Source organism: Phyllostomus hastatus, unplaced genomic scaffold (assembly GCF_019186645.2).
Source record: "Phyllostomus hastatus isolate PE091 unplaced genomic scaffold, TTU_PhHast_1.1 phas_scaffold_1066, whole genome shotgun sequence".
NCBI classification, from domain to species: Eukaryota; Metazoa; Chordata; class Mammalia; order Chiroptera; family Phyllostomidae; genus Phyllostomus; species Phyllostomus hastatus.
Window position 1 is genome coordinate 8,249,453 of NW_025334004.1, and position 8,628 is coordinate 8,258,080.

Below are 8,628 nucleotides of genomic sequence, written 5' to 3' on the forward strand. Positions count from 1 at the left end.
CTAAAAATAATAAATAAAATCTAAAACAAATTTAAAACAGACAAGACCAAATACAGGAAACCACTTCCCCCAGGACATCTGCACACCCAGCTGTCCCCAGGGCGTCAGGGTTGTTTAGTTTCTATACACAGACTCTTCGGAGAGAAATGTCAGAGCTACGGCAGCCATCACACCAGACAGCATCAGAGAACGGGGAACACGCACAGGACGGTGAAGCCCTGGCTGTCCGTGTTCTGAGAAGGTTCAGCACTCATTTTCTGTTGAGATAATAGCTGGTGTCCCAGTTTTGAAAAGCTCCAGACTCACTCCCTTTTCTCCCTCAATGTCACTGAGACAGTCCGAGCCTTCTCCAAAAGCCCAGTGAGCTGTAGGACAAAGCACCAATGTTGAGCCTCTCCAGCGTTTAGAAAATGACTCACCGTGGTAGTGGGTCTGTGAGCAGGCCAAAAGGAGAGTGATGAAAACTTAAAATACTGCTTCCCATGTCCAGAACTTAGCATCAAATGAATCATAGGCATGGTGTTATGCACACATCTCATGATAACCTCTGTAATGATACAGCGAAATTACACTCTGCACATAAGGGGCCCTCGTGCGCTGCAAGATTACTTAACTGTTTAAGAATACAACTCCACTGGAAATTTGACTTAAAAATAATATGCTTGCTATAATGAGCATTACTAATTGCTTATGGTTTGGGAGAGTAGAGAGGGTGGTGATTTAGATAAATGTCTTTGGACTCAATTTTTCTGTGGCAAACAGACATTCAGAATCATTCAGTTGACTTCAGTTTTGCTTGAACTTAGGGAAACTTCTCTTTTAAAATTGCCATTAGTGCATTTATGGGAATGTATATCCATGTTATGAACTCCTTTACAAGTGGTGTTTCCAAGGAAGAACACTTGTGGAAAAGAAAGGACTGTTCTCTGTGTACTCATAAGAAAACAAACGTCATAGTGTTACTGCTTTCTGATGACATATTTCATGTTGCTTATTCTAAAATTTTTACCTCTAAAGTATTAAGACACCCCTTTGTAATACTCTTAAGAATTTCTAAACAAGTGATTATTTACCTTACTTTTTTTAAATATATTTTATTGATTATGCTATTACAGTTTTCCCATTCCCCCCTTCACTCCCCTCCACCCTGCACACCCTCTCCCACCCACATTCCCCCCCTTTAGTTCATGTCCATGTGTCGTACTTATAAGTTCTTTAGCTTCTACATTTCCCATACTATTCTTATCCTCCCCCTGTCTATTTTCTACCTGCCATGTATGCTACTTATTCTCTGTGCCTTTTCCCCTTCTCTCCTCTTCCCACTCCCTTGTTGATAATCCTCCATGTGATCTCCATTTCTATGGTTCTGCTCCTGTTCTAGTTTTTTGCTTAGTTTTTGTTTTTGTTTTAGGTGTGGTTGTTAGTAGCTGTGAGTTTGTTGTCATTTTAGAGTTCATATTTTTATCTTCTTTTTCTTAGATAAGTCCCTTTAACATTTCATATAATAAGGGCTTGGTGATGATGAACTCCTTTAACTTGACTTTAAAGTGCTTCTGGGAAGCACTTTATCTGCCCTTCCATTCTAAATGATAGCTTTGCTGGATAGAGCAATCTTGGATGTAGGTCCTTGCCTTTCATGACTTGGAATACTTCTTTCCAGCCCCTTGTTGTCTGTAAGGTCTCTTTTGAGAAATCAGCTGACAGTCTGATGGGAACTCCTTTGTAGGTAACCCTCTCCTTTTGTCTTGCTGCTTTTATGATTCTCTCCTCTTTAATCTTGGCTAATGTAATTATGATGTGCCTTGATGTGTTCCTCCTTGGTCCAACTTCTTTGGGACTCTCTGAGCTTCCTGGACTTCCTGGAAGTCTATTTTCTTAGCCATAATGGGGAAGTTCTCCTTTATCATTTGTTCAAATAACTTTTCCACTTGTTGCTCTTCCTCTTCTCCTTCTGGTACCCCTATAATTTGGAAGTTGGAACATTTCAAAATGTCCTGGAGGTTCTTAAGCCTCTTTTCACTTTTTTGAATTCTTTGTTTCTTCATTCTTTTCTGATTGGATGTTTCTTTCTTCCTTCTGGTCCATACCGTTGATATGAGTCCCAGTTTTCTTCCCATCACTGTTGGTTCCCTGTACATTTTCCTTTATTTAACTTAGCGCAGCCTTCATTTGTTCATCTAATTTGTGACCAAATCCAACCAATTCTGTGAGCATCCTGATTGCCAGTGTTACTGTGCATCTGATAAGCTGGCTATCTCTTCGTTGCTTAGTTGTATTTTTTCTGGAGCTTTGATCTGTTCTTTCATTTGGGCCTTTTTGTCTTAACATGTCTGTTACGTAGTAAGGGGTGGAACCTTAGGTGTTCACCAGGGCAGGGTAACCCTTGTTGTTGCTATGTGACTCTGTATGTGGGACAGGGGTCCAAGAGAGAACAATACCCTTTGCTCCACTCTCTGCCAGATTTCAGTCACTTCCCCCGCTTCCCCCCAAGCAAATTGGACCCTTCTGGTGCTGATTCCCAGGTGGGTGGGTTTGCATACGTTCTAGGGCCCTGTGGGTCTCTCCAACGAACTCTCCTCTGAGGCTGGGAGTCTCTCCCAGCACCTCAACCTCCACAGGTGTTTTCAATCAGTGTTTTTCGGCTTTATTTCTCTGTGCTGGAACCCTGGGTTGTGCGGTTTTGTCCTGCTCCCCAGTTTTGCCTGGTTAATCTGTGCTTGAATGTGGAACCACCCAGCCACCTTGTGCACCAAGCTCCTCCACAATCCGCCACCTTGCTGGGTCCGCCTGCTGCCGCCTTGCATGACCAGGGTCTGCCAGCCACCCTGCTGCGAGCCCTCTCCATTCCAGCTCCCCAACTCTGCCCCTCCTACCGGTCTGGATAAATGTGTCTACTTTAACTCCTTGGTTGTCGGACTTCCATACAGTTCAATTTTCTGTCAGTTCTGGTTGTTTTTGTTTTTAAATTGTTGTTGTCCTTACTTTGGTTGTGTGAGGAGGCACAGTGTGTCTACCTACGCCTCCATCTTGGCTGGAAGTCCTATTTACCTTATTCTTATCTGAAGTAATAGTTGGTGAAGAAAGTCCCCCTTAAAAAAAAAGTTGAACAGCTTTATTGTGATTTTTTAAAAGAAAAATTTTTATAAAGACTACAGTGTCCCAGGACAGAAAAAGCCTAATGTTCTACCTCCTAGGAACATCATGTTATAGCACTGTGACTACGTAGGATATAGGCCCTCTGCCAAACCCAGCCACCAGGGCTCTGTGCGTTCCAGTTGGTTAAACACTACACCCTTGCTACACTGTAAATGTTCCTGCTGCTCCATTTAAAATATACTAACAAAGCTGTGGCCGGGTAGCTCAGCTGGTTACAGCATCATCCTGATAGGCCAAGATTGTGGGTTTGATCCCCGGTCAGTGCACACACAAGAATCAACCAGTGAATGCGTAAATAAGTGGAATAGAGATCTCTCTCTCTCTCTCTCTCTCTCTCTCTCTCTCTCTCTCTCTTCCACCTCACACACACACACACACATCAATAAATAAAAATTAAAAATACTAACAAGCCTATGGATACAACTTTACAGGTGAAGATCTTTTGTCAAAAGTCAAAAAAGTCAAGAATGAACATGGTGGAAACAAATGTAATTTCCTTGTTTTCATTCAACTTAAACAGGAAATTGGTGATTTCTGGACTGAAGCTTTCTTCACACACGATGTGAGGTCCACACTGGGGACAAGCAAAGTGGCACAGGGCTAACGAGCTACCATCTTCCTGATGAAGGAAGCAAAGGAGCCCAGGAGATTCCATCTTACAAATGTCAACAGTTGTTAAAATAAATTTATAAATAACTGTCCAGACAGTATCCAGCCACGTAACATGAAAAAGAGACATTTATCAAAGAAGATACAAGACACAAGAAATGTTGTACATAGGACAATGATGCCTCAGTCCCCTTCAAAGTAGGGACTTTGCACAGTTCTCCCAATCACTGTCAGCTGCCCTGTCATATTTTCTTGAATCTCACTGATGGTCTGAAATCTCTTCCCTTTCAAAGGTGGTTTTAGTTTTGGGAAAAGCCAGAAGTTGCAGGGCACCAAATCTGGGCTGTGGGGGGCTGAGTCACCTGGGTGATGTGATGTTTCACCAAAAATCTCTGTACAAGATGTGATGCCTGAGCAGATGTGTTATCATGATGAAGCTGCCAATCACCAGTTGCCCATAGATGCAGCCTTCTGAGTCATCTGAATAGTTTCTGCAAGAACGTTCAAGTTTAATGCAAAATTTGATGCAGATTCATTGCCCTACCCACTCGATCTTTTTGAATGCAATGGTCAGTCAGTACATGTGCTCACTCAATGGCGTCTACTGCCCCTTCTGACTAGTACAGTGAGGTCGTCATTGTTCATGTATGTGCATTCCAGTCCACTCTCCTTGGCTGCCAGGCTCCATCAATGTTGTGCAAACCATTCTTGTTACATTAACAATGACTGGACTTTTTCCAGACAAACCATTATATATATTATGCTTGTAAAACTTGACCTAGAAACAGGTGTAGCAAACATTGTGTGTAAAGGGCCAGACAGTAAATATTTTTAGGCTTTACGGGCCATCTGGTCTCTGTTGCAACTGTTTAGCTCAGTGGTCACAGTGCAAAATCAGCCACAGGCAACACGTACATGAAAGAGCATGGCTGGGTTCCAATAAAACTATCCACAGATGCTGAAATCGGAATTGCATAATTTTCATGTCACAAATGTTCCCTTTTTTCACAATCACATAAAAGTGTAAAAATTATTCTTAGTTCAATAGCCATACAAAAACAGGTGGCAGGCTGGACTTGGCCCATGGGACACAGTTTGCTGACCTAACTTAGAAAACTGGGAGCAAGCTGGTTTAGTCATACAGCTTAGGGCTGAGAATTGGAAGCTTTGGGGCACTGCAAATGTAAGTATGTCCTACAAAATTCATTAAAGAGGAATTCAGTTTAGTTTTCATATTGTGTACCATAATGTACTCTTCTTTAGGATTTTTTACATATAGAATGTTGGGGTTTTTCCCTTGAAGTTTATTGCCTATATATTCACAGATTATTCCACTTTTGGTTTTCACAAACTTGATTTAGAATGATGTGTAATTTAATATCTATGAGTTGTGATGTCTTAACAAGAAACTTAACCATTTTTTAAAGCAAAAGTAGATTGAGTTGGTGTTTAAATTTATTTATTTTGCAAGGTTTGTACTGACACTGTACTTATATATTTATTATACATAGCTTTCTTGATATCACTTGTGAATTAGAAGCGCTAGTGATTCTCACTATTTGAAGACAAATCTAAAAAGAAAATGTATGCTCTGAATATCTGAAGTGGACCAGAATTTCGTGTAAAAGCTTCATTTTCCTTTCTGATTAACTTAAGAGCTATTGATCCAAGTCATACTTGCTACTTAAGGTAAATTATTTTTAAAACCTTGCTGTGTAAAACTATCACGTACGTGTAAAGGATTCTTCTTATTCTGTGTAAGAAGCAAATTACAACTTTTAAAGTGAAATGTGTGTTCCTCTAAAGTAAAATTCAAATTTTATCTATTGATACTAAAACAGACATTTCTTCTTAAAATTATAAAACATACTAAAAATCCTAAACTGTTTTGGAAGTTGTGGGTTTTTTATTTTTACCTATTATAAAACAGAATAAAGCAACCCCAAGTCTTCCACATATTCCAGAAACAGAAGTGTTAAAAATAGGCCACACAGCTTTCACGTTATCGTAAGTTCTGACTGACCCGAAGCCCTCATGCGGCAAGAACCTCCGTTTGGTCTCTCAGCAGAACCAGGCTATTCTAGTTTGATGTTTGTACGGAGCTACAGGTTTCTTTTCAAACCAAATAATCAGCCTATAACAAATGCACAATGCTGTCCATTTGTAAAAAAATATATTCCAGAAATACTTTATCAAGCTTCTATAAATTAATAGGCATTTACCCCCCTCTGATTTGGCTAACCACGAATTGAATACTGAGTTTCTGGCCTAACTGGCTATAGTTGAATAAAAACTGCAGAGTAATAAAAGGAAAAGCAAAACTGGCCTCCCTAGGTTTATCATTTGGCCTTGACTCTTTAAACTGCACCCCACCCCACCCCACCCCACCGCCTTTTTTACACAGTTGATTTGGCTGCAGCACAAAATCTAAAGCACTCCATGAGACTGAATGTGAGACCAGGTTGTACCAAGTGAGTATATGGCATGTGTTGCAACTCAACTTGGTCATTCATCCCATTTGTACATCTCTAATTGTATTTGAGTCACTGGGATTTTAGAAAGAACATGTTGCTCGAAATGTAAAAGGTCTACTCTACTATTACAACCAACCAGCAGAAAGAAACCTGGTATTTGCCAAAAACATGAGATTTTTATTTATGGCTTATCTAAACTCTATAGCTGTATTAGTATACCAAATGAAACTATCCTGTTGTTTAGAATGTGTCTATAATAGCCACCCAGACTATAACGATTACCACTTCATACTTTTCAGACTACTAAAAATCTGGGTAGCACACTTACCAGTCAAGCTGATATGAAAAAAAATCTAAATATGCAACCTGGGTTTATTATAAGATTTGAGGGAGAAATATTTTAAGTGGTTTCACTAAAAACAAAAGGAAAAGAGCATGAATTCAGTCTTAGTTAGGCAATGCCAACTGAAGAAAAGCTGTCACTGGTGAGAAAGGATTCAAGCAGAAACCCACCGTGCTCTGATGCTAGAGAAACAGATTAACCTCCTCAGTCACCTGTGCGTCTGAAATTGGCTGTTTTGCAAAATGGAAAATTATGCAAGGGTGGTAAGGAATTGGGAGTAAGTTTGAACAAATCTGTAGGAAGTAACACTATTTGGGCAGGAAGTATCCCCCCAGGGGAACACCTTTTCATGTCATCCTTAGTTACTCATAATTTCTCCTTTTGTGGGTAAACATGGGGCCTACACTTGACAAGTGAGTTACTCATGCCTTGTTTTTAATCAAATTTGCTCTCATACAAAAGTTTCCCGTTGCCATAACTCTGAAAACTCTGGTGGCTCATTAATGAAAGTGGGCCTCCTATATGGCCATCTTCCCCATGCTCTGTTCTCTCCCTTTCAGTCTCTGTCAACTTCCTCTCCTCTGCCCAGACTCCCAAAGGCCTTGTTTAATTCTGAAAAGTAATCAGAGCTTGCATATTGGTCTGGTAAACTTGAATTAACTCTAAAAACACAAAGCCCCACAGCTCGGCTCCCACGCCCATAGAAGAGGACAGGTTTTCCTGGCTGCTGTCTGATCTCACACTTGGCAGAGTGACAGGCAGCCTGGAGGGGGAGGGCTCTCTAGATGGCTACCTCAGGTTCCTTTCAGCTGTTTGTCACATCAGCAGTGAGGCAAGAGGTGAGCCCTGGGCCCTTCCCAAAGTTACTAGAGAAGGGAGATGGCCTCTCACACACAGCCCGTACTTGGGCCAACATTTCCATGACACAGTGCTTGTTAACCACGTGTGCGCGCTCTGCCATCCCCATGCATCAGCTTCCTCAGAGCAGTCCCTGACCGGCGGCCCAGTACTCTGGCACGGGAATACCTGCAATGAATGTTTTTCAAATATTTGCTGAATCTCCATGATTATCAAACTATTCACAGACGTCTCTTAGATCCAAAGCATACTATGCTCAAGGCTGCCATCAAGCAGACCTCTGAAACCTCCTCTATTTCCGATGACACAGGTCTCCAAACAACTCACTCTGACACTGAGTTAAGTAGTGTTGTATTTTTTTCAGTGTGTGCGAATGACCCGACTCAACTTTCAAGACCATGGAAGACTGAGGCTGTGTGTCTTACTCACCATCATTACCCCACTTCACTTTTAAGTGCCTACCTAGCACAGTGCTAAGCACACGTGGGTGCTCTGTATTTGTCTAGTTAAAAAAAAAATAGGGCTGTAGCTCAGTGTAGCCTCAGGGTGTGTGTGTGTGTATGTGTCATTACCAATGACTACAATTACTCCATTCTGAAAATGAAACTTATGAATAGGAGGCTATATACATTAATGCTCAAATTCATAGAAGATGTTCAAAAACTAGATATATAACTTTATGATCCCACTGTGATTCTCTATATGTGTAACAAGAAGGTTAAAAGCATAATGGGGACTTCCAGCAAGATGGAGGCATAGGTGGACGCACTGTACCTCCACGCACAACCAAGATTGGAACAACAATTTAGAGGCAGAATAACACCCAGAACTGACAGAAAATGTATCTGAATGGAAGTCGGACAGCCAAGAAGTTGAAATAGACCCGTTTATCCAGAGTGGTAGGAGGGGCGGAGAGGAGCGGCCGGGCGCGGGGTGCAACGCAGAGTACAGGGAGAACTGGGCGCATAAGGCAACCGGGAGTGCGTAAAACATCTGGTGCGCGCAAGATCACAGCGGGTGGACCCTGACTACGCAAGCGGCAGCTGGCGGACCCAGTGAGGCGGGGATTGTGGAGCAGGGTAGAGCGCGCAACCCAGGATCCCAGAGAAGAGACTGAGGTCCCACGGAGAACGGAGCTACCACCATTGTTCCCTCCCGCCCCCGCCCCCACATATAACGAACGTCACA

At 41.8% G+C, this 8,628-nt stretch overlaps 1 protein-coding gene across 6 annotated transcripts in view; it reads left to right on the forward strand.

The window, feature by feature from the left end:
* The window catches only part of PLCE1 (phospholipase C epsilon 1), a 315,034-nt gene extending 311,038 nt beyond the window's left edge, over positions 1-3,996 (forward strand). For all 6 annotated transcript variants that reach the window (XR_006787513.1, XM_045854082.1, XM_045854085.1 and 3 more), the window contains one exon: positions 3,677-3,996. The gene's annotated coding sequence lies outside the window, so the exon portion shown is untranslated. The remainder of the gene's footprint in view (positions 1-3,676) is intronic.
* Positions 3,997-8,628: the final 4,632 nt, after the last annotated feature.